General features: G+C 42.8%; 1 long non-coding RNA gene across 4 annotated transcripts in view; it reads right to left on the bottom strand.

The window, feature by feature from the left end:
• Nucleotides 1-24,245, bottom strand: part of LOC128591738 (uncharacterized) — a 65,925-nt gene that overhangs the window by 27,047 nt on the left and 14,633 nt on the right. For all 4 annotated transcript variants that reach the window (XR_008381640.1, XR_008381643.1, XR_008381642.1 and 1 more), the window contains exon 2: nucleotides 364-530. This is a non-coding gene — a long non-coding RNA (uncharacterized LOC128591738). The remainder of the gene's footprint in view (nucleotides 1-363; nucleotides 531-24,245) is intronic.

The following is a 24,245-nucleotide window of genomic DNA, read 5'->3' as shown; positions in this document are numbered from 1 at the left end:
TTTAAAGAATCTGTGTTTACACGTCTTTCATCTAATAAAATGTACTTTTCTCAGAGGTAGGGGGTCATATCTTACACTTAGTGTATCTGCCTCACATTGCCCAAAATAGTGGGTGCCCTAGAAATAACGCCCATTGCTTTTAACTGTCAGAGATACATTGTACTTCAGCAATGACTTCAGTGTTAGTTACACTGGAAGTTTCCAGATGAAGAGAAGGAATTAGATGTCAGGAAAGGACTCTGTGTGAGGAATTTTACAAACCTTACCTCATGTCACCCTCTCATGATCCTAGCAGCAATGTTTATGTCCAGTTTACTAGTAAGGAAAGGAGCAAGATAGAGTCACCTGCCCACATTTACAGACCTGCAGGGCAGTGACTGCACAGCATTTCCACAGGCACTGATGATGCTCAGCGAGAGCATCCTGGTTCTCCCAGGAGCCAGGATCAGGCGAGGAGAGGGGCTTCCAGGAAGGCTGATGAATTCCAGGGCTCCCTAGAGGGTCCTTGTCTCTTCTGTCATTTTTCTTTCCTGCAAGAGGCCAAAAATTGGATAAAGAGAGAGACATCTTTTTTTTTTTTTTTTTTTTTTTTTTTTTTTTTATTGTTGGGGATTCATTGAGGGTACAATAAGCCAGTTACACTGATTGCAATTGTTAGGTAAAGTCCCTCTTGCAATCATGGAGAGAGACATCTTAAGAACCCTGAAACAGGATGTCTAGTCCTGAACCAGGGCACAGGGGATCCTGCTCCCCATGTTCTCCCTCTGGACTCTGTGTTGGCAGCTCCTTCTCCTCCTCCTTTCTACTAGATCAGGGATACTGGGGCATCTGGTGTTAGAGCCATGGAGCAGAGCACCTATAGCCCTCCAGGCCTCTGCCAAACCGTCTCCTCCACCTCACCTTGCCCTTCAGCCCAGACCTCTCAGGGACTCCTGTTCCCCAGGGAAGAGGGGAGTCCTGTTGACACCTGTGTTGTTTAGAATCATGTCAAACAGCGCCATACCAAGGCATCGTCAGCCAGGGTCCTGTGAGCATGCAAACCACACCCAGCCCCAGGCTCACTGTCCTCTGTTTAGGGGCTTCGCAAGGCTACTCCTTGGCTTTAAAAGTATTTATGTGTGGCTTGGGGCCCATAGCACAGTGGTTATGGCACCAGAGGCTGGCAGGTTCAAATCCAGCCCTGGCCAGCTAAACAACAATGACAACTGCAACGAAAAATAGCCGGGCTTTGTGGCAGGTGCCTGTAGTCCCAGCTACTTGGGAGGCTAAGGCAAGAGAATCGCTTAAGCCCAAGAGTTTGAGGTTGCTGTGAGCTGTGACACCATAGCACTCTACTGAGGGCAACATACTGAGACTCTGTCTCAAATAAAATAAAATAAAATAAAAGTGTTTATGTGGGGATAAGAAAGTATGGAACTCAGTCTTCGCTTGGTGAGTTCTCCTCTTGCCTCTGGCCTCTTACAAACTTCTAAAAGACCCCAGGAGTTAACGGGCAGACCAGTTCAGTCTCTTCTCCATGCCTGGAGGAAGGTGATTGCAGGTAGCTGGACTAGTCATCTGACAATCAGACAACAAGCCTAGAGAAAGATTTGCTGTATCAGGAGTTCAAGATCAGCCTGAGCAGGAACGAAACCCCATCTCTACTAAAATAGAAAAAAAAAAAAAAAATCTAGGCTGGGCACCTGTAGCTAAGTGTTTTTTGTTTGTTTGTTTGTTTTTTTAAGAGACAGAGTCTCACTTTATCGCCCTCAGTAGAGTACCGTGGCATCACACAGCTCACAGCAACATCCAACTCCTAGGCTTAGGCGATTCTCTTGCCCCAGCCTCCTGAGTAGCTACACCCGGCTATTTTTCATTGCAGTTTGGCCAGGGCCAGGTTTGAACTTGCCACCCTCAGTATATTGGGCTGGTGCCCTACTCACTGAGCCACAGGCACCACCCCGTAGCTCAGTGTTTAAGGAGTCAACCACATGCGCCAGGGCGGGTGGGTTCGAACCCGGCCTGGGCCTGCTAAAAAAAAAAAATAGCCGGGCATTGTGGCAGGTGCCTGTAGTTCCAACTACTGGGGAGGCTGAGGCAAGAGAATCACTTGAACCCAAGAGTTGGAGGTTACTATGAGATATGACACCACAGGACTCTACCGAGGGTGACAAAGTGAGACTGTGTCAATAAAAATAAATAAATAAAATCTAGTGAGGTGTTGCAACAGGCACCTGTAATCCCAGCTACTTGGGAAGTTGAGGCAAGAGGATCATTTGAGCGCAAGAGTTTGAGGTTGCTATGAGCTTTGATGACTCCATGGCACTCAACCCCAGGGCAACAGAGTAAGACTCTGTCTCAAAGAAAAAATTAGAAAAAGATCCTCTGTAGTAGTGCACTGGACTCAGAAAGAGGTAAGACCTAAAACTGATATAAAGAAAGAGCTCCACTACCCACCTTCTACCCCACGCCAGCAGCAGGGCGGCAGCAGCTCTGACTAGCCAGCTGCCTCCTCAGCACCCAGGCAGCAGCGTCATGGCCACCCACCCCACACAGTCATACGCAGCCTGCACCTCAGAAGGGCCCGCACTTGGTCACTGCTGTTTCCAGTTCAAATGTTTAATAATTTTCATACAAGGGGCCCAGCATTTTTTTTCCCACAAATTATGGAGCTGGACCTGTCTAGAGGTCAGGGGTATTACGATCCCACTTTTCAGAGCAAGAAGAATAACTTGCCTGGGCTCCACAGCTTAGTGACAAAACAGAGTGGAGTCCTAATGAGCTTTAAACGCCATCAACCTCTTTCTTTCTTCAGGGTTCTGGCCTCTACTTATTCACCCAGTCTTTCCTTTCCTGTGCACCTGATTTTTAAAACTCCATCAAAGGGCCCCCTGTGCCACACCATCTATTAACTGGTTAAAACCACATAATTATTAGGCCAATCATCTAAAAAGAGAAAATTTATAAATATACACAGGATAGGCTTAAGTATAGACAGGATAGACAGTAGAACTGTTAACATACAATGCAGTAGCTACATGTTGCTATTTAAACTTTAATATTTATTTAACTATAATTGCATTAAATTTGGTGCTAATTAATGCATCAAAATACAGTGAGGCTCCCCTTTTCAAATTAAGTTTGCATGATTGTATATGGAAGAAATACTAAGGCCCCAAGGTAGGAAAACCAGGAAAAGGGCCATGAACTTCTCATTTTACTTGAATGTGCACTTGAGGGTGCTTTGTGTGAACACACTGCACGCTATGGCACCTTATGAAGCTGAGTTTCCGTAAACTACAATATTTTACTCCTACAAAAAAAATGTACTTCCTCACTTTTCGCTAGCCACACGTCCAAGGGCTCCATAGCGACCTATGGCTAAGGGGCTCCTATATTGGCTCACAGACACAGAACATCTCCATCATCACAGATAGTTCTATTGAACAGTGTTATAGTATATCTATAAATAGGTGCAAATATACAATGCCACTTTCCATGCATAGAATGATTATTAGGTGCCAACTTCTAAAATATGCATATGGACAGTTTTACTGAATCCTCCTAATTTTCAGTCCTTATCTTAGTTGACACAGCATTGGACATCATCTCTCAATCTCCTCCACAAAATGGTTCCTTCTCTCGGTCACCCTGGCCTTAGACTTGCTGGTTTTCCTCTTTCCCCTCTGGTTCCTCCAGCCTTCTTTGCCAGCTGCCCCCTTGTTGCCCAGTCTCTGAATGTCAGACAGCCTCATGATTCCGCTTTCAGGTCCTTTTCTTTTCTCTCTACACTCAGTGACTTCCTCCAGTCTCTTGGTTTTAAATACCATCCATGTCCTGATGGATCCCCAGCTGGACCTGTCCCCTGAATTCTGACTTATGCTCAACATCTCCAGTTGGAGTCTAATGGCTATCTCCAATCCAAAACGTCCACATGTGGCCTCTGGTGTTTCTCCTCAATGCCTACTCCTCCCTTCAGGGGTGAGGCTCCAACTTAATCAATGGCAGCTCCAACCTTCCAGTTGCTCAGGCCAAGCATTTAGATTTCTCCTTAACTCCTCTCTTTCCATCACACAGCCTATCCAGTCCACCAGAAGATCTAATGACCCTGCCTTATATCCAGAACCCCCTTCTTCCTGTCTCCACTTTCATTTGGTTCATGCTGACATCTTCTCTCACTCAGGTGACGCATTCCCCTCCTAATCAGGCTCTGTGCTTCTGCCTTCCCCTTCTTTGGCCTCATCTCAAGACAGTAGCACAGTGGTTCTGTTAATATATAATGCAGATCTCAGAACTTCCCTGCTCGGAACCCTCCCGTGGCCCCATCTCACTCACAGTAGAAGCTAACGTCCTCCTTATAGTCCACAAGGCTCTGCTAGACCATCACCTCTTTAACAATCACTCCTGCGACAGCCTCTTCCACCCACACCAACCCTTTGGGTAATCCTTGAATATTCTGGCCTCACAGCCCTTTATTTTAACTGTTTTCTTACCTGGAATGCTCTTCCAACGGGTTTTTACACAAATGTCACCTTAGCACCTTAGTGAAACCCAGGTGGCTTCCCTGGTTACACTCTCAAAAACATTACACCTCCCCCCAACCTCCAAACTTCATAGAACACCTTTCTTTCTCTATTTTTATTCCTTAGTAGTTATCAGTATCTAACAAACTATATATTTAATTTCTTTATCTAGCTTATTGTTAGTCTTCCAATTATAAGCTTCATGAAGCAGGGATTATAGGTATATTTTAACCACCTCCATCCCCAGAAACTGGAATTATATCTGGCACATGGGTAGGTTCAGGTTCATACAACAAAAACCAATAGTAACTATTAGAGGCTATTTTCTCACATAGATGACATTCAGGGGTAGGACCTAGATCCCTATCTTCCTCCTTCACCATCAATGTGACTTTTGGTACAAAAACTGCCTCATGGTCTCATTGTAGCTGCCAGAACTCCAGCTATCACACACACATTCCACGAAGAAAACAGAGGTGAGGCAAAAGAACATCTACCTCTCAGCTGAAGCCATCCCCATTAAAAAAAAGAAAAAGCTTTCTTATAAGTCCTACTCAACAGCTTTGAATTACACCTCATCTCTATCTTCAAGGACACCTGAAAAACTAGTTGGACACACTGGTGATTCTGACAACATAAAGGTCTATTGCAAGGGAAGAATGAGAGAAGGGATCCTAAGTAGAAAACTTGGCATCTTAGTTTTCATCTTTGTTTCTTAAGTGTTTGCTTGCTTGCTTATATTTAAAAATGATTATAAATCCTTCCAAAATGCACAGCATTTGTTTCCAGCATAATGAAATAATCATATTTTATTAGATGGCTAGATTCTCTTCACTCCAACATGTTTTCCTCTAGCTAATTACTTTTCTCAGTTGCCTGTCTTACCAATTTAAAAGCCTCTTAAAAGGGTTGGTTCTCATCCTATCACTTTCCTAAGCTGTTTGGAGACCACTCCAAAAGCCACTGTGTGTTTTTGATAGTTTTATTCTGTTTTCATGTACTTGTGAAAAGCTACCATTTCCTAATGTCATTTGGCATTTAAAATTTTTTTCAAAAATGAAAATGAGCATGTTTTTGGAAGCCTCAAATAATGGCTATAGTTTAATACAAATATAATCCATCATAGCACCATAAAAAAACCTTAAGTCTATCTGTAACATGATGTTTCGTTTTGTTACACTGTGGATATTAACCCCAATTACAATATGTCACTTAATGTCTAAGATGTCGCAAAGAGCCATGGTCCCCACTGAGACTCTAATGAGCTCACTTGGACAATGAATAAGTTAAGTAGAACAGCTCATCCGTGTGGGAGCTTTCATCATATTACTGAATTCATCTTTATTTTACCCAATTTTGAGCAGGCTCTGAGCCTATTGAGACTCGAAGCTTTCCTAAGCCTTACTCGAGTGCAACATCTGTCCTGGCCTTGGTGGAAAAGAGCAGCTCCTAGATGCTTTTTGCTCTGCACCTACTGGTGTCCCATTCCGTGGCCTTGAATCTCTCAATGTGGTTTCTCAGACCTGTGTCCAAATTACTGGGCTCCATACAGAACCACAGAGTCAGGATCTCTTGCTGGTTGAATCCAAAAATGCAGACTCTGCAGGTACAGAGGGCCAACTGCACTATACCATTTTATACAAGGGAATTGAGCCCCTATGGATTTTTGGCATCCATGGGGGAGGGAGGATCTAGAGCCAGTCCCCTGCAGATATGGAGGGCTGACTGCCTCTTCAAAGTAAGACACCCTTTCTTCCCAGTGCAGGTCCACACAGCATCTTCCCATAACTTGTCACCACCATCCCCAGAGCCCAGGGGAACTTTGTCCCAGAGTATTATCTGTTCATGGGCCCATGTATCTCCTCTAAAAATTATTTACTCTTTCTCTAAAGTTGCTTACATCCCCACCTCCCTCTCCCATGTGAAAGGGGTATTTCAGCTTCAACTGTCTGGCCCTTCTTTAAGTTTCACACTGTGTGGTTCTCAGGCACTCCCACGTTAATAAACTTGTTTGCCTTTTCTCCTGTTAATCTCTCTTTGTCAGTTTGTCTTAGAGACGTATCGTTCAATCTTCCAGGGCTGGAAAGTAATTTCCTTTTACCCTAACCATTTGCCAAGCCTGTCCTCATTTTTAGGAAACATCTGTCTCCAGACTGAAGATGGCATGACCTCAGAAACACTGACAAGTAACTGTGAAATACTAGCTGTGTGATCGGACAAGCAAAATAACTTTTCTGGGCTGACATTTCCTCAACTGTCAAACATAAATGCTGGCACCTACCTGAAGGTGTGGTTGTACAGGCAGGAGAGGTAACTGTCTACATGAAAATGTCTGAATTTAGCAGCCATTCTCAGTGATGTCTGCATTGAGGAGAAAAAACCTTCCCAACAGTCTGCATTTGGGAGCTTGATCTCTTCCTTTTCAGGAAGCTGATTGCCTTTTCCTGTGAGTTGACAGTTCTGTAGCTAATTGTGTTAAATTCAAAGGTGCTTCCCTCATCCTCTCCCAACTCCTTTAGTTGTCAGCACCAGCAAGCTGGCATATGGTCCCACAACATTTGTGTAACCCTAGATGTTCCTAGGAGAAACAGCACCCCCAATGTGACTGTTCACTGTGACTGATTCCTGACTGTTCAACAGCCAGGAAATAGGAAAGTGCAGGTTTCACTTTGTGATGAAAAGAAAGTAGGCTGCCCTTGTCTGAGGTAGAACTGGGCTTTGCCAGGGCAGCCAGATCAGAGCTGATTCCAGTTGGGACTGGACCATTGGAGAAAGATGAGGCATTTAAGGACAGTGGAAATGTGCGGCATTCCCACTGTCTTTTTGTTCTGACAAGCGAAAAGCAGCCCCTATTATTCAGAAGGACTCTCCGAAAAGCAGAGAGCAGCCCTAGGTGTACAGTTAGAAATTAACAAAGCATAGGGCCAGAGAAGATGAACATAGGAATGAACTTATCTAGAGGCAGACAGGTCCCCAGAGCAGAGGGCACCACCAGTGCAGGCTGAGAAAGGGGACTGTGAGAAGGTGGGGGAATGATGCTGGGTCTGAGACTCATTTTAGAATCACCACCTTCCACAACAGGTGTTAATCTTGCACTGGGGTCTTACCTCAAGTGCCAGCCAGGACCAGGGTAGGAGATTCTCATGCTCCCAGGAACACTGGCTTTGAAGCATTTACAGGAGGGTAGAAAGGGAATTGCTGTGACTATGCAAATTAAGAATGAATATCCCATTTTAAAAAGGTAGCTTCTAGGTACATAAGAAATAAAGATTTGAGTAGAGGTGGGGAGGTCAGTTCCGCCACCCCTCTACTGTTGAGCCTAGTCTTAACTATAGAGCGTTTTTGTGTTTTTCAATAAACTAAATACTCTAATGCAGTGCGTACTCTTTATTTCATCCTGGTTGTCCCATCTGCTGGGAAGCAGTGTGTCATCTGAGAGCCTCTGGCCAGGGTACTCCCTGGTGTGGCTTGAAGGACCTCCCTGGAAGGGATGTGGACAGATGGCCTTGCAGGTAGCAAACAGTCTTTTCTCTGGCTCTCTCCCCACCCTCGTCTGTTTCTGCGGCTCTGTGTTAGTGGTGTGTCTTGCGATTCTTTGACACCTGCTGTTTAAAGTTCCAGCACACTTTCACTTTGAAGAAATCAGAGCAACCGTCTAGTCTTTTCTCTCTGCTCTGTCCTCTCCTCCCCCAAAGACACCTTCCTCAATGACAAGGAGCTAGACAAACAGTCCCACTCCTTAAAAGAAACTCATCCTGTCTCCTCCACCGTAGAGTTAAGTGAGAGCCAAGTCAGTACCTCTAAATAGCCTCTAAGCATTTGGAAAGTTGAAAAAAGAAAGTCAAAAAGAAACCTTGTTAAATAGAAACTGTGAACCGTGTTTGCCTTCAAGGAAGGAAAGCGTGTGGCTGGGAAACTGCACTATATACCCTTCTGTAACGTTTGAATTTGGACCTTGAGAATGTATCCCCAATTTTAAAATAAAATTAAATTGGCATACAGTTCTAGGCTAAAAGAAAGAAATGAAAATGAAAACTTCATTTAAAACCTGTTAAGGCTCAGCGCCTGTAGCTCAATGGTTATGGCACCAACCACAAGCACCGAGGCTGGTGGGTTGGAACCCGGCCCAGGCCTGCTAAACAACTATGACAACAATAACAAAAAAATAGCCAGGTGTTATGGCAGGTGCCTGTAGTCCCAGCTACCTGGGAGACTGAGGCAAGAAAATTGCTTAAGCCCAAGAGTTTGAGGTCGCTGTGAGCTGTGACGCCACAGTACTCTACCAAGGGTAACATAGTGAGATTCTGTCTCAAAAAAAATAAATAAAATAAAAAACTCTTAAGGCCAGGCATATTGGCTCATGCCTGTAATTCCAGCACTCTGGGAGACCAAGATGAGTGGATTGCTTGAGCTCAGGAGGTAGAGTTTGAGACCAGCCTGAACAAGAGTGAGACCCTGTCTCTAAAAATAGCCGAGCATTGTAGTGCACATCTGTAGTCCCAGATACTCAGGAGGCTGAGGCAAGGGGATCGCTTGAGCCCAAGAGTTTGAGGTTGCTGTGAGCTATGATGCCGCAGCACTCTACTGAGGGTGACAAAAGTGAGACTCTGTCTCAAAAAAAAAAAAAAAGAAAAAACCTATCAAGACTCAAGATTCTGTGGCTGTTAAATGTCCTCCAAAGTATTTCAATCTTGCCTCTGCTGAGTCCACTGTTTTGCTAAGCCTCCCCACCCAGCCCACAGTGGTGTGACCAGTTTGTCTGGATTCTCCTTCCCCCTGGTTGCAAAGCTGTGGCTACTCCCTGAGTATATGGACCAGACTGGAAGGTGTAGGACAGAAACACTGCTCAGAACTTGCTGGGAGCCTCTTCCATACCATCCCCAGGTCACCTTGGAGTTCCTATCCTTTACCCAACACTCAAACCTTGGTACCCCCAGACAAAGTATCCAGGGAGAGGAGATGCAGGACTCCCTCTCTACGGAAAGAGGTGTCCCAGCACCGGCTGGTGAAATGATTTCAAGTCCCTTTCACAGCTTCTTCATATTGCCCAGGACATCTTTTTCTGTTTTGAGACAGAATCTCATTTTGTCACCCTCCGTAGAATGCCATGACATCGTCATAGCTTGCAGCAACCTCAAACTTGGGCTCTTGTCTCAGCTTCCCAAGTAGCTGGGACTACAGGTGTGTGCCACTATACCCAGCTAGTTTTTTCTATTTTTAGTAGAGACAGGGTCTCGTTCTTGCTTAGATTGGTCTCCAACTCCTGAGCTCAAGTAATCCACTCCCCTCAGCCTCCCAGGGTGCTGGGATTACAGTTATGAGCCACCGCACCCAGCCTGCCCAGGACATTTTTATCTGACCTTTCAAGGACCACGATGGAGGCGCTAAAAACGACCCTGACTTTGCACCTAGGAACTGGGATTGTTGGGGGTCGGCCAGCTCCTTGAAGTTTAGGGAGAAAAGCCCAGCATGTGAGAAGGGCTTTTCAGAGCATTGTCTTATGGTTGCTATGTAATTTGAGGGGAAAAAATATTTTTAGCCAAAATTCAAAATTCAAGTCCATGGCTCCTCTGGAGCAATTAAAAGAACCACTTTGCCACTGGCTTGGATTCAGTCCTCATTTTGGACCCTGGGCTGACTCACAGGGTCGCAGCCTACAAGCAGTGACCAATTCCATTCCTGATTCCTTTCCTTTCACAAGACACTAATTACTTGCCTGTCTGCTGCCTGAACTTGTTCACAGTCTGAGCAGATGCAGGATCACTTGATATTCCTAGTTTAAGTTTTTTTCCCCACCTCTGAGACTATCCCCCATCCTCCTATTAAAAAACTGCCACCCCACTCCCCACCCCATGCCCACCCCCTGCTTGCTGCAGCCACTTGGAGGATGAGGCTAGCCTGAAGGCTTAGTTGTAATAACTTCATGGGTCTGGGATCTCAATGGGACCAATAGTATGATTGCTAATTACACCTTCCCTTTTGATTTCCAAAGCACTTTCACAAATTTTATCTGCTCTCAACGCTAAGCCCTGCATACAACAAGTCAATAAATTCGTATTTTTGTTTTTGTTTTTAGAGACAGAGTCTCACTTTGTCACCCTCGGTAGAGTGCCGTGGCATCTCAGCTCTCAGCAACCTCCAGTTCTTGGGCTTAGATGATTCTCTTGACTCAGCCTCCCGAGTAGCTGGGACTACAGGCGCCTGCCGCAAGGCCTGGATATTTTTTGTTGTTGTTGTTGTAGTTTGGCCGGGGCCGGGTTCGAACCCACCACCCTCAGTGTATGGGGCTGGCGCCCTACCCACTGAGCCACAGGCACCACCCAAGTCAATAAATTCTGAATTGAATTAGCCCTTACACCGCCAGGCAGATGAGTGGAGGAGTCCTGTTTATCTTCCTCCTCTACTTTATTCCTTTCTTTCTCTCTTCTTTCTTCTTTTTTTTTTTTCTTATTCCATTATGAAGAAATCAAAGAAAAAGGTTTTGCCTAAAGTCACACAGCAAGGAAGTGGTGGGCTGATGGGACAAGTCCAGCCTCCAGCTGCCCAGGAGTGATGGGGCCCTTTCCCTAATCCCAGACCACTGGTCGCTCTGAGGTGTGTTTATAAAACTTCTGTTTCTCCATATTTCAGTGCTCCTGATGGCATGGGCCCTCCAAAGCATTAGGGCAGATGCTCTCCCAGGGCTTTGATGAGGGGATTACTCTGATTTAGGATCCAGCCTGTTTCTGAGAGCACATATAGTGAGAATAAGATGGTGTCAGTCAGCCTGGGACTGAAACCACACGGTTCATCTGATCAGGTTAGGTCCCATGTGACCTTCACCTCATGTCTTCCATCCTTGTTTTTTATAAATTTAGCTTTAACCTAAAAGTGTATATCTTGAGTAGTTTAGAGCAATTGGGCGGCACCTATGGCTCAGTGTGTAGGGTGCTGGCCCCATATACTGAGGGTGGCAGGTTCAAACCCAGCCCCGGCCAAATTGCAACAACAACAAAAAAAAAAGATGTGTGAGGCCACGGCACTCTACCGAGGGGCATAAAGTGAGACTCTGTCTCTACAAAAAAAAAAAAAAAAAAAGAAAGAAAGAAAAAGAAAAGGTTAGAGTATTTGATTTAGCAGATTAACTTTTGAATTAGAAATGTTGACTTGGATCATGGATCATGCCAATTATTGTTTATAATGGGCCATAGGTTATGCTGATTATTGTTCAAGATAAGAGTTAATTATTACTGTTTAAGATAAAGGTTAACATGGTTTTTGCTTTGAACTTTTTTTTTTAGAAACAGAGTCTCACTTTGTCACCCTCGGTAGAGTGCCATGGTGTCACAGCTCACAGCAACCTCCAGCTCTTGGGCTTAGGTGATTCTCTTGCCTCAGCCTCCCAAGTAGCTGGGACTACAGTTGCCCACCACAACACCCAGCTTGCTTTTGAACTTTTATATATAAAACTGTCCTTTTGGAAATGGAAGGGCAGAACAGTCTTGGAGAGGCTACTCACTGTTCTCCAGAATCACTGGCCTTCTGATAATAAAGCTGATTGGGCCAGTCCCCTATCTAGGTATATTGGCTGGACCCCCTTCATCCAGTAACACATATTTTGCTTAAATTGTGGGGAAGAAATCCTCACAAACCTAATAGGCGTACAATTATTTTGAGAGAACTACTAGTGAGAGAAATAGGCCAGAAACCAAACAGCATGACCATAGCAACCCCCTGTTAAGTCCTCACAACCCTGACAAAAGTCCAGCCATCTTGGGACGACAACTCATGATAGAAAGCAGGTCAGAGACCAAATGGCATGGTCACAGCAACCCCCTTCCCACACTCTTGGGATGTTTCAAGGCCGGTGTTCCTGGGAAACATCAGAAGTCTCCTACCATAGTCCTGGCTGACATTAGAAACATTAGGCTGACATTAGGTCCTGGTGCAAGATTAACAACACTTGTAGAAGGGAGTAATTCTAAGATCAGCCCCTGACACGGCATCATTCATTCAGCAGAAAAAAGATGACACCTCTAATCCCCATTCCAACTACACTCATAAGAGCCCCTTGGCACTATGTGAGAGTGAGCTGACTCCCAGTCAGACTCCACTCTGTTCTTTTCTAATAAAGCCTTTCCTTATCCTTGGACAGGCCTCCTCTCCTTCTTGTGGACCCTCTCCTGGACTCTACCCCTAGAACTCTCACAGATGTTTCTTTAAGTAAAATCACTAATGGGTCAAAAAGCATAATTTTGCCAAAGTAAAATCAATCAATCTTTTTGCTCTGAGAGTCCCAATTTCAAGAAAGCCAAATATTCCTGAGCAATGGTCCTTTCCATTCCAGAAAGACATCAAAAAGGGTAGTACAAATATAACTCATTCATTGGAATACTGTCATACTTTGGCAGATTATACTGAGACTGCCAATTCTTTTCTTTCCTGGTTACTGAGAAATATGGGGACAGAGAGAACTTGAATGGCAATGGTGCCATTAGTACAATAGCCAACAGGCTGCATAAGAGCCACTGTTACACATATAGTGAAAATAAGATGATGTCTGTCAGGCTAGGCAGACAAGACACAGCTGGTCTACTTGGTTTAAGTCCTGCCTGACCCTCACTCCCTGTCTCCCATTCTTACTGTTTTGTAAATTTAGCTCCCACCCTAAAGATACCCATCTTGAATAGTTTAGGTGGATTGATTCAGGAGATTAACTTTTGAATTGAAATGTTATTTTGGAGGAATTCTGGGAAGATGTCCGACTGGTAGCAACCCTTGGCAAAGGCTCCTGACCAGAGCCAGAAAAACTGGACAGAATCAGAATCTATGAAGCCAAAGGTGGGGAGCTGAGCCAAGAAAGAAGTTCAGCAAGGTACAACTCCAAGGAAGAGCATTCACGAAAACAAATTACAGGTACAAAGCCTATCACTAGAGGACGGGAGACCCCTCCTCCAAGCGGGAGATCTGCTGTGGGCTCTCTGCAAGCGAGCAGGGAACAAAAGACCTTTCATTTTATCTCACTGGAGAGAGCCACTAAACACCAGGTCTCTTTCTGGGACCAGGAAGGTCCCATTTATGAATCTAGACATCACCCCACCAGGCATAAAATTGAACATATATTTTCCACCACAATTCCAAACCCCCACTCCACCCTTCCCCCCTTGCATGGTGGTCTGAAGTTCTGCCACCTGCAGAATGCAGAGTGTTTGATCTTTTCCTGAGAGATCTGGGCATAGTGTGGACTACCAACCATCAGGATGGAATCTGTGACTAGTGGAGAAAAAAGAGGGTGTGGGAAGAAAGGGACACTCAGCAGGAGGAGAAGCAGTCCCCTGGTTATGACTTTGCCCAGCCAGTGGTTGTGTTGACCCTTGGTTTGGGCTGTGTCTGGTGGGAGGGGGTGCAGAACTGGGTCTGACTGGGCCCACAGTGGGAGAATGATTGTCCCATGTGGACTGAGGACAGGGCTGGTCCCCAGCCCCAGCTGGGCCTGCAAGCAGAGGCTTGCCAGGGTTGACTGAGACCTGAGGGCAATGGCGTGTTCCCTTGGCTCCAACAGAACCCTCGAGCAGAGGCTTGCTGGGTCTGGACCGAGACCTGAGGGCAAGGGCATGGTCCCCTGACTCCAACAGAGCTGAGCCTCCATGAGTGGACTGAGACCTGTGGGTGGGGGCGTGGTCCCCTGACTCCAGCTGGGCCTGTGAGCAGAGGCTTGCCAGGTTTGGACTGAGACCTGTGGATGGGCAGGGTGCTCTGACTCCAACAGAGTCAGTGAACAGAGGCTTGCTGGGTATGGACTGAGACCTGAGGGCAAGGGCATGGTCCCCTGACTCCAGCTGGGCCTGCGAGCAGAGGCTTGCCAGGTGTGGACTGAGACCTGTGGGGGGGCGTGGTACCCTAACTCCAATAGAGCTAGTGAACAGAGGCTTGCCAGGTGTAGACTGACACTGGTGGGCAGGGGTGTGGTCCCCAGCTCAAATTGGGCCTGTGAACAGAGAAGCAGACAACAGTGTGGACTAAGTCTGGCAGGTGGGGGCGTGGATCCCTGGCTCCAAGTGTTCTTGGATCCCTCTCTGTTGAGCAGGGTTTGCACTGCCTAAGACAATTTAATTGGAACTTGTGTCTGGGACTATCCACCTGGGGACACTCTAAGGTTGACCTTCCAAGTTCTGGAGCAGAAAAGAACTGAAGGGTGGGGCTGGGTGCCACAGATATCTGTATCTCTTCATAGCCTAATACCGTGGCTTCTTAGAATAGAGGTTGGCTAATATCAAAACAGCTAGCTTGCACTATCTCACCAAGTAGGTCCTTAGAGCCTCCGGCCAAAACTCTGAAAGGGGCCTAGATTACAAATCCTAGAACTTTGGTAAGGGGCTGATTATCTCTACTACCTGATAACCTCAATTCAACCTCATCCTACCAGTTCTAATAACCAAATGGAGGAAAGATAAACTTGTCGCAGAACCAACAGAAGAACTCTGGCAACATTAATAGCCAGAGTAAATCAACCCAAGGAATGACAAAGGAGATACAATTGAAGATGCCATGCATAGACAAATGACTGAAATGTCAGAAATAGAATCAGAATATGGATTGCAAATAAGATGAATAGAATGGAAGAAAAGTTAGAAATTGAAACAAGAATAGTTCTAAAGTTGTCTCAAAGAATTAATGAATTCAAAAACAAAGTCACCAAAGATATGGACATAATGAGAAAAGAGATAGCAGAGCTCAAGGAAATGAAAAAGTTAGTCGAGGAGCTCCAAAATACAGTAGAATCCCTCAGTAATAGAGTTGACCAAGCAGAAGAAAGGATCTCTGAAACTGAAGACAAAGCTTTTGAATGTTCCCAAATGCTCAAAGAGGCAGACAAATGGAGAGCAAAAACTGGATCATTCCCTGAGACAGTTGTGGGATCACTCCAAAAGTTTGAACATTCGTCTTATAGGAATTCCCTAAGGAGAAGAGGATTGTCCTAAAGGTATAGATCCTCTACTCCACGAGATTATGGAGGAGAATTTCCCAAGCATTGCAAGAAGATACAGAACTTCAGATAGTAGACAGTTTCAGAACCCCAGAAAGACTCAATCCAAATAAAGCATCTCCTAGACACACTGTGATTAACTTTGCCAAAGTTAAGACAAAAGAGAACATTCTGCAAGTAGCCAGACATAATAAAAGCATCACCTACAAAGGGAGAAATATCAGAATGACTTTAGATCTCTCAGCCGAAATGTTTGAAGCCAGAAGAGGATGGTCATCAACCTTCAATTTCCTAAAACAAAAAAACTTTCAGCCCAGGATCCTGTATCCAGCTAAAGTGAGTTTCATTTGTGATGGAGAAATCAAATACTTTAATGACATACACATGTTGAAGAAATTTGCCGTAACTAAACCAGCTCTCCAGGATATTCTCAGACCTATCCTCCACAATGACCAGTGTAATGCTCTACCACCAAAGTAAAACTCACTCAGAAATTTTTAAACAAAACCAAACTTCCACAGTGGTGAAAAGATTAAAAATGTCCACTGGACATCCAAAAAACATGACACCCAAAACACAACCAGGATTATCAATTCTCTCAATCAATGTGAATGGTTTAAATTGTCCTCTAAAGAGTCACAGGCTGGATGACTGGATACATAAACTCAGACCAGATATCTGCTTCATACAAGAATCTCATCTTACCTTAAAGGATAAAAATAGACTCAGGGTGAAGGGATGGACATTAATAATATAGGCAAATGGAAACCAGAAAAAAGCAAGGGTTGCAATTTTAGTAGCTGACACAATTGGCTTTAAACCAAAAAAGATAAAGAAAGATAAGGATGGTCACTACACATTTGTCAAGGGAAGCATCAAACATGAAGAGATTTCAATAATAAACATTTATGCACCCTACCAGAATGCTCCTCAATTTATAAAGCAAACCCTAATGGATATGGACAACTGGATATCTTCCTGAACTATAGTAGTTGGAGATTTTAACAGCCCCTTGACTATTTTGGATAGATCCTCCAAGAAGAAACTAAACAAAGAAATATTAGACTTAAACCTAACCCTAGAACAAATGGACTTAACAGACCTCTATGGAACATTTCATCCTAATAAAACTGAATATACATTCTTCTCATCGGCCCACAGATCATCCTCCAAAATTGATCATATCCTAGAACACAAGTCTAACCTCAGCAAATTTAAAAGAATACAAATTATTCCTTGTATCCTCTTGCACCACTATGGAATAAAAGTTAAAATCAACAGCAACAGGAATCTTTATACTCAAACAAAGTTATGGAAACTAAATAATCATAAGCTGAATGATAGCTGTGTCAAAGATGAGATTCAGAAGGAAATCACCAAATTTTCAGAACAAAATGATAATGAAGACACAAATTATCAAAACCAGTGGGATACCGCAAAAGCAGTTCTAAGAGGGAAATTTATAGCATTGGAAGCCTTCATCAAGAAAACAGGAAGACAGGAAGCCAACAACTTAATGGATCATCTCAAGCAACTGGAAAAGGAAGAACATTCCAACCCCAAACCCAGCAGCAGAAAAAAAATAACCAAAATTAGGGCAGAATTAAATGAAATTGAAAACAAAAGAAGCATTCAGAAGATCAATGAAACAAAAAGGTGTTTTTTTTAAGATTAATAAAATTGACAAACTTTTGGCCAACGTGACCAGAAACAGAAAAGTAAAATCTCTAATGTTGTCTATCAGAAACAATAAAGGAGAAATAACAACAGACACCTCAGAAATTTAAAAAATCCTCAATGATTACTATAAAAAACGCTATTCCCAGAAATATGAAAATCTGAAGGAAATGGACCAATACCTGGAAGCACGCCACCTTCCTAGACTCAATCAGAAAGAATTAGAAATCTCGAATAGACCTATATCAATCACTGCAATAGCTTCAACAATATAAAATATCCCAAAAAAGAAAAGTTCAGGATCAGATGGCTTCACATCTGAATTCTAGCAAACCTTTCAAGAGGAATTAGTACCTATATTATACAACCTTTTCCAAAGCATAGAAAAAGAAGGAATAATTGCCAACACATTCTATGAAGCAAATGTCACCCTGATCCCCAAACCAGGAAAGGATCCAACAAAGAAAGAAAATTATAGACCAATATCATTAATGAATGTCGATGCAAAGATATTCAATAAGATCTTAGCAAACAGAATTCAACAACACATCAAAAAAATTATACAGCATGATCAATTTGGTTTTATTCCAGGGTTACAGGGTTGGTTCAATATACGCAAATCTATAAATATAATACAACACATCATAAATGTGTTGTAATACAACACATCAAAAATAAAAAACAAAGACCATGTGATTCTCTCAATTGATGCAGAAAAAGCTTTTGATAATATCCAACATCTTTTCATGATCAGAACACTTAAGAAAATAGGCATAGAAGGGACATTTCTTAAACTGATAGAGGCCATTTACAGCAAACCCACAGCCAATATCATATTGAATGAGGTCAAATTGAAAACATTTCCACTCAGATCAGAAACCAGGCAAGGATGCCCACTGTTTTCACTGCTATTCAACATAGTAATGGAAGTCTTAGCCATTGCAATCAAGCAAGAGCAGGTGATCAAGTGTATCCAAATAGAGTCAAAGGAAATCAAACTCTCACTCTTCACTGATCATATGATCCTATACCTGGAATATAGTCAAGGGTTCTATTCCTTTTACAGTAGTGCCAAAGAAGATGAAATATCTGGGAATTTACCTAACAAAGGAGATCTCTATAAAGAGAATTATGAAACTCTGAGAAAAGAAATAGCTGAAGATGTCAACAAATGGAAAAACATACCATGATCATGGCTGGGAAGAATCAACATTGTTAAAATGTCCATCCTACCCAAAGAATCTACAGATTTAATGCAATGCCTATTAAAGCACCATTGTCATACTTGAAAGAGCTTGAAAAAATAGTTTTTCATTTTATATGGAATCAGAAAAAACCTTGAATAGCAAATATATTACTCAGAAGTAAAAACAAATCAGGAGGAATCACATTACCAGACTTCAGGCTATACTATAAATCTATAATGATCAAAACAGCATGGTACTGGCACAAAAACAGAGAGGTAGATTTATGAAACAGAATAGAGAACCAAGAGATGAACCCAGCTACTTATCGCCATTTGATCTTCAACAAGCCTATCAAAACTATTCAGTGGGGTTTAGACTCCCTATTTAATAAATGGTGCTAGGTGAACTGGCTGGCGACCTGTAGAAGACTGAAACTGGACCCCCACCTTTCACCATTAACAAAAATTGATTCTCACTAGATAAAAGATTTAAACTTAAAAGATGAAACTATAAAAATACTAGAAGAGAGTGTAGGGAAAACAGTTAAGAAATTGGCCTGGGAGAATATTTTATGAGGACGACCCCCCCCAGGCAATTGAAGCAACACCAAAAATACATTACTAGGATCAAACTAAAAAGCTTTTGCACAGCCAAGAGCACAGTAAGTAAAGCAAACAGACAACCTTCAGAATGGGAGAAGATTTTTGCAGGTTATGCTTCCGACAAAGGTCTGATAACTAGAATTCACAGAGAACTCAAACTAATCAATAAGAAAAGAACAAATAACCCCATTTCTATGTGGGCAAGAGACTTGAACATAAAATTCTCTGATGAAGACAGGCTCATGGTCTACAAACAAATAAAAAAATACTCATCATCCTTAATCATCAGAGAAGTGCAAATCAAAACCACTTTGAGATATCATCTAACTCCAATAAGATTAGCCCACATCACAAAATCCCAAACTACAGATGTTGGCATGAATGTGGAGAGAAGGGAACACTTCTACACTGCTGGTGGGAATGCAAGCTAATACGACCTTTTTGGAAAGAAGTTTGGAGAATACTCAAGGAACTAAAAGTAGACCTGCCATTCAATCCTGCAATCCCTCTACTAGGTATATACCCAGATGATCAAAAATATTCTACAACAAAGACATTTGCACCAGAATGTTTATTGCAGCCCAATTCATAATTGCCAAGACACGGAAACAGCCCAAGTGCCCACTGACCCATGAATAGATTAAAAAATTGTGGTATATGTACATCATGGAATACTATGCAGCCATAAAAGGATGGAGACTTCACATCTTTTATGTTTACCTGGATGGAGCTGGAACATATTCTTCTTAGTAAAGTATCTCAAGAATGGGGGAAAAAAGTATTCAATGTACTTAATACTACTATAAAATCAATATATAATCATCTACTCATTCATATGAATGGTAAAACATAACTATATCCAGAAAGTAGAAGGAAAAAGGAGAGAGAGGGGAGGGGAGAGGGAGGGAGGAAGGGTATTTGGAGGGACCTCACCTAATGTGTATGATGCAATGTACATTTCAAAACTATTAAGAAAAGAGTATAATTGTGATGGATGTGTTAGTTCAATGTAAGCATTTCACAATGTATATCAAATCAATACACCGAACTCCATAAATGCAGTGTACAAAGTTATGATTTAATAAAAACAAAAAAATAAATAATAAAGAAATGTTATTTTGGACCAAGAGTTATATTGATTTTTGTTTATTGTGGATCATGGGTTCTGCCAATTATTGTTGAAGATAAGGGTTAACATGGTTTCTCTTTGAACTCAAATGTATGAAATTGTAATTTTGGAAATGGAAGAACAGAACAGTCTTGGAGAGGCTACTGTCACTGTTCTCCAGAATCCCAGCCTTCTGACAAATAAAGTTTGGTAGACCTATCCCTGTCTCTATATATTAGCTGAAAGTGACAGGCAACCAGACCCTCTTTGTCCAATAACATTAATGAACCAAACCAGGGTCTGCTCACCCAATACAGCAAAGCCAGACACTGCAGCCAAGACCTGCAGTGGGAGAAAGAGGCACTTTAATGACATGGTAATGCTATAGCAAGGAAAATGAGCAGCTAACAATTAAGACCTGAACTACCCAATGGCTCACAAGCCAGGGTTGTTAAAGACGGGTTCATTTCAACTAGGCAAAATACATAGAGATTGGCTTGGTGCCCATAGCTCAGTGAGTATGGTGCCAGCCACATACACCGAAGCTGGTGAGTTCAATCTCAGCCCAGGCCTGCTAAACAACAATGACAACTGCAACCAAAAAATAGCCAGGCATTGTGGTGGGTGCCGGTAGTCCCAGCTACTTGGGAGGCTGAGGCAAGAGAATCGCTTAAGCCCAAGAGTTTGAGGTTGCTGTGAGCTACGATGCCATGGCACTCTACCAAGGGCAACATAGTGAGACTCTGTCTCAAAAAAAAAAAAATACATGGAGGTTATACTTTGGATTGGCCCCAAAAGGTGAAATACCTTGAGTGGGGGCAGAGGTGAATTTAGAGATTCTTGGATTAGCAGAAAGGAATATTAGAACAAAGAATGGCAATCAGAGCTCAATTCTTCAGTCTCCTTTATCTGCATTTTCCATCAGTGGGGGTTTATGTTAAGAATGTTAACTAAAAAAAAAATAAAGTTTATACTTAGGAAAAAAAGTAGAGCATTATTTCTCTTTATTTGTGCAGCCATTACAATAGGTTGGGAAGCAGAGCAGCGGACAGAAGCCAGGCACAAGTGCTTCAAGGAAGAGACAAAAGGAATAGGATTTTATACTGAGCAAGGGGATCAAATATACATATTCAACAAGCTATAGGAGGAATCATGAATATTTATGAACGAAATCATTAGCATGGAATTGTGCTTTATCTCTTCCCTCTCTTCATCACTAGAAACTCAGTTTTAAGGTGTTTCTGGGATCCCAAGAGGCCTTAGGACAGTGATTCTCAACCTATGAGTCACAACCCCTTTGGGGGCCAAAAGACCCTTTCACAGGGGCTGCCTAAATACATCCTGCATATAAGACATTTACATTACGATTCATAACAGTAGCAAAATTACAGTTATGAAGTAGCAACAAAAATAATTTTATGGTTGGGGGTCACCACAACTTGAGGAACTGTATTAAAGGGTTGTGGTATTAGGAAGATTGAGAACCACTGCCTTGGGTGGCGCCTGTGGCTCAAGGAGTAGGGCGCCAGTCCCATATGCCGGAGGTGGCGGGTTCAAACCCAGCCCCGGCCAAAAACCACAAAAAAAAAAAAAAAAAAAAGAGAACCACTGCCTTAGGATTTTATTTTTTAGCTCACAAACATATGTCAAGATGCTCTCTATTATTTCCACAGGGTACCAACACACCTGATGGTGTCGGCACATCTCCTGAGGAGAGTCAAGATTTTCCTTTATTTCCATACTTGAGGGAGCCAGCAGCCCTAAGAGGAGTCCCTGATCTATCTCAGCACCTGTCCCTTTGATTTAAGCAGTTTTGGTTATTGTTTTGCAAAATTATGATCAACGATGTTTAGAAAAATTACCCAAAACGGGCGGTGCCTGTGGCTCAGTGAGTAGGGCACTGGCCCTATATGCCAAGGGTGGCAGGTTCAAACCCAGCCCCCGCCAAACTGCAACAAAAAAATAGCCGGGCCTTGTGGCGGGCGCCTATAGTCCCAGTTACTTGGGAGGCTGAGGCAAGAGAATCACGTAAGCCCAGGAGTTAGAGGTTGCTGTGAGCCATGTGAAGTCATGGCACTCTACCCATACAGTGAGACTCTGTCTCTACAAAAAAAGAAAAATTATCCAAAACTTGGAATTCAGGCAAAATGATGACCAAATTAGTCAGTCTCCTCAAGAACTAAAGAGTTCAACTAGGGGCCAGTTAATGCCCTAGGGAAAAGAAACTTTTGGTTGATTTACTGTTGATTGGGACCTAGACTCTAAGAGTAAATGTTCATTTGCAAACAATTGATAAGTTGCTGTGATGGTTAATTTTATGTGTTAACTTGGTTGGGCCATGGGGTGCCCAGATATTTGATTAAACATTATTTCTAGCTGTGTCTGTGATGATGTTTCTGGATGAAATGAAAATTTGAATCCACAGACTGAGTAAAGCAGACTACCCTCCCCAATGTGAGTGAACTTCATCCAGTCACTGAAGGCCTGATTGGAGTAGAAAAAGAAAAAATTCTTTCTCTGCCTTCCTTAGAGCTGAGACATTGGTCTTCTTCCTACAAACTCAATTCAGATTGGACTTATACCATTGGCTATCCTGGGTCACAACTTCTCAGCCTTCATAATCATAAGCCTATTCCTTATAATAAATCAATCTCTCTCTCTCTCTATATATATATAGATATATATACACACACATACACATGCACTATGTACAGTGTGAGTGTGTATCTATACACGTCCCGTTGGCCTGTTTCTCTGTAGAACTCTAATATAATTAGAAATAGTTATCCTCAGAGATGCACATGAATTCTGTCTAATAGAAAAAGTAACCTTAAAAGTTATGGTTTTATTGCCCTGTAGGATATTAATCTATAATTTTATAGGTAACTTTATAACCAGCTCTATGAACAAATTTCAATAGCTGTCCCATATGTGCTCTTTTATAATCTTCTCCCCAGTTAACTAACTGCTTGACCTCTTGAGTTCTTTCCCAGAAGTGGTGAATTTTCTGCAAGACACAGGAACTGAGACACTGAAGGCCCCTGGACAGACTTTCTGACACCAAGATTCACCTGCCCCCAGGCATGTGGCTTCTCTTTTAAAAGCCCTTGATCTCCGCAGTTGGAGAGACAGATTTGAGGCAGCTTTCCCTGTTCTCCTGATGAGGCGTCTGTCATATTAAAGATTCCTTTCTTCCTTGGCAATCCTATTGTCTCAATAATTAGCTCTTTGTGTTATGAGCAACTGAACCTAGACCAAAACCCCCTGCAGCTTTGACAACAACTTTGCCATCTTAGCGTACCATTATTTTTCCCACTGAGTATATATTTATTACAGTTCTTTAGAAGAACAAGTAAAAAAATTTTGTGTGCTGAGTGTTTTTCCTAAAACAGACTACCACTGTCTAGAGGAGAACAAAGGCATCCAAGATACCAGTAGTTCTGTCCTCGCTATTTCCCACGCAGAGCTGCAGGGCTGGCTCCCTCTACTGCAGCAGAAAAAAACCCAAACAGAAGAAGACTCCTCTGATGTCAGCTGCCTCAAGGTCAAGCAGGAACTGTCTCATCCTGTTGGAAATGCTCTATTCCAAGGGAAGGATTAGAGTCACAGGCAGTGGAGGCCTTAAAAAGACTTATGGGAAGGGGTGGGGAGTCTGAGGGAAGCAAGAAGCCCCCATATGGGACATCCTCCAAGGAATTAACGAGTCTTATCTCCTCCAGTAATAGACCAAGTTGCCTAAATGGGGGCCTGAACCAACTAAAGAATTGCTCATGCCTCCAGGCCTAGTGTAAAAGCCCACAACTGCAGGGATTTTGCTGTATCTTTAGGAAAATCAGCAAAAAGGATGCTAAAGGAAGCTGTATCTATACTATAGAGTCAGTCTGATGAGGTTTGACTACAAAAAATATGAAGGAACACTCTGGAGAGAAACATTCTGTATCTTGATGAGAATAAACATTTGTCAAAATGGATCAACTATACTTACAATGGATATATTTTGTTATATGTAAATTATAACTCAATAAAATTTCTTTAAGAAGAAAATAATTAATCAGAACTTCTCATATTTGTAAGATAGTCTGTGACTCATTCTAAGCACTGCCTGGTTTACAGAGGTCTGACTTTGAGCTCCTGCCATGTTCAGAGTTTCCATTTCAGATGCAAAGACTTCTGTATAAACGCAAACAACCTGACAGACTCAGT

This window comes from Nycticebus coucang, chromosome 8, assembly GCF_027406575.1.
Source record: "Nycticebus coucang isolate mNycCou1 chromosome 8, mNycCou1.pri, whole genome shotgun sequence".
NCBI classification, from domain to species: Eukaryota; Metazoa; Chordata; class Mammalia; order Primates; family Lorisidae; genus Nycticebus; species Nycticebus coucang.
Note: the sequence above shows the minus strand (reverse complement) of the source record. Positions and strands in the feature narration are given on the sequence as shown.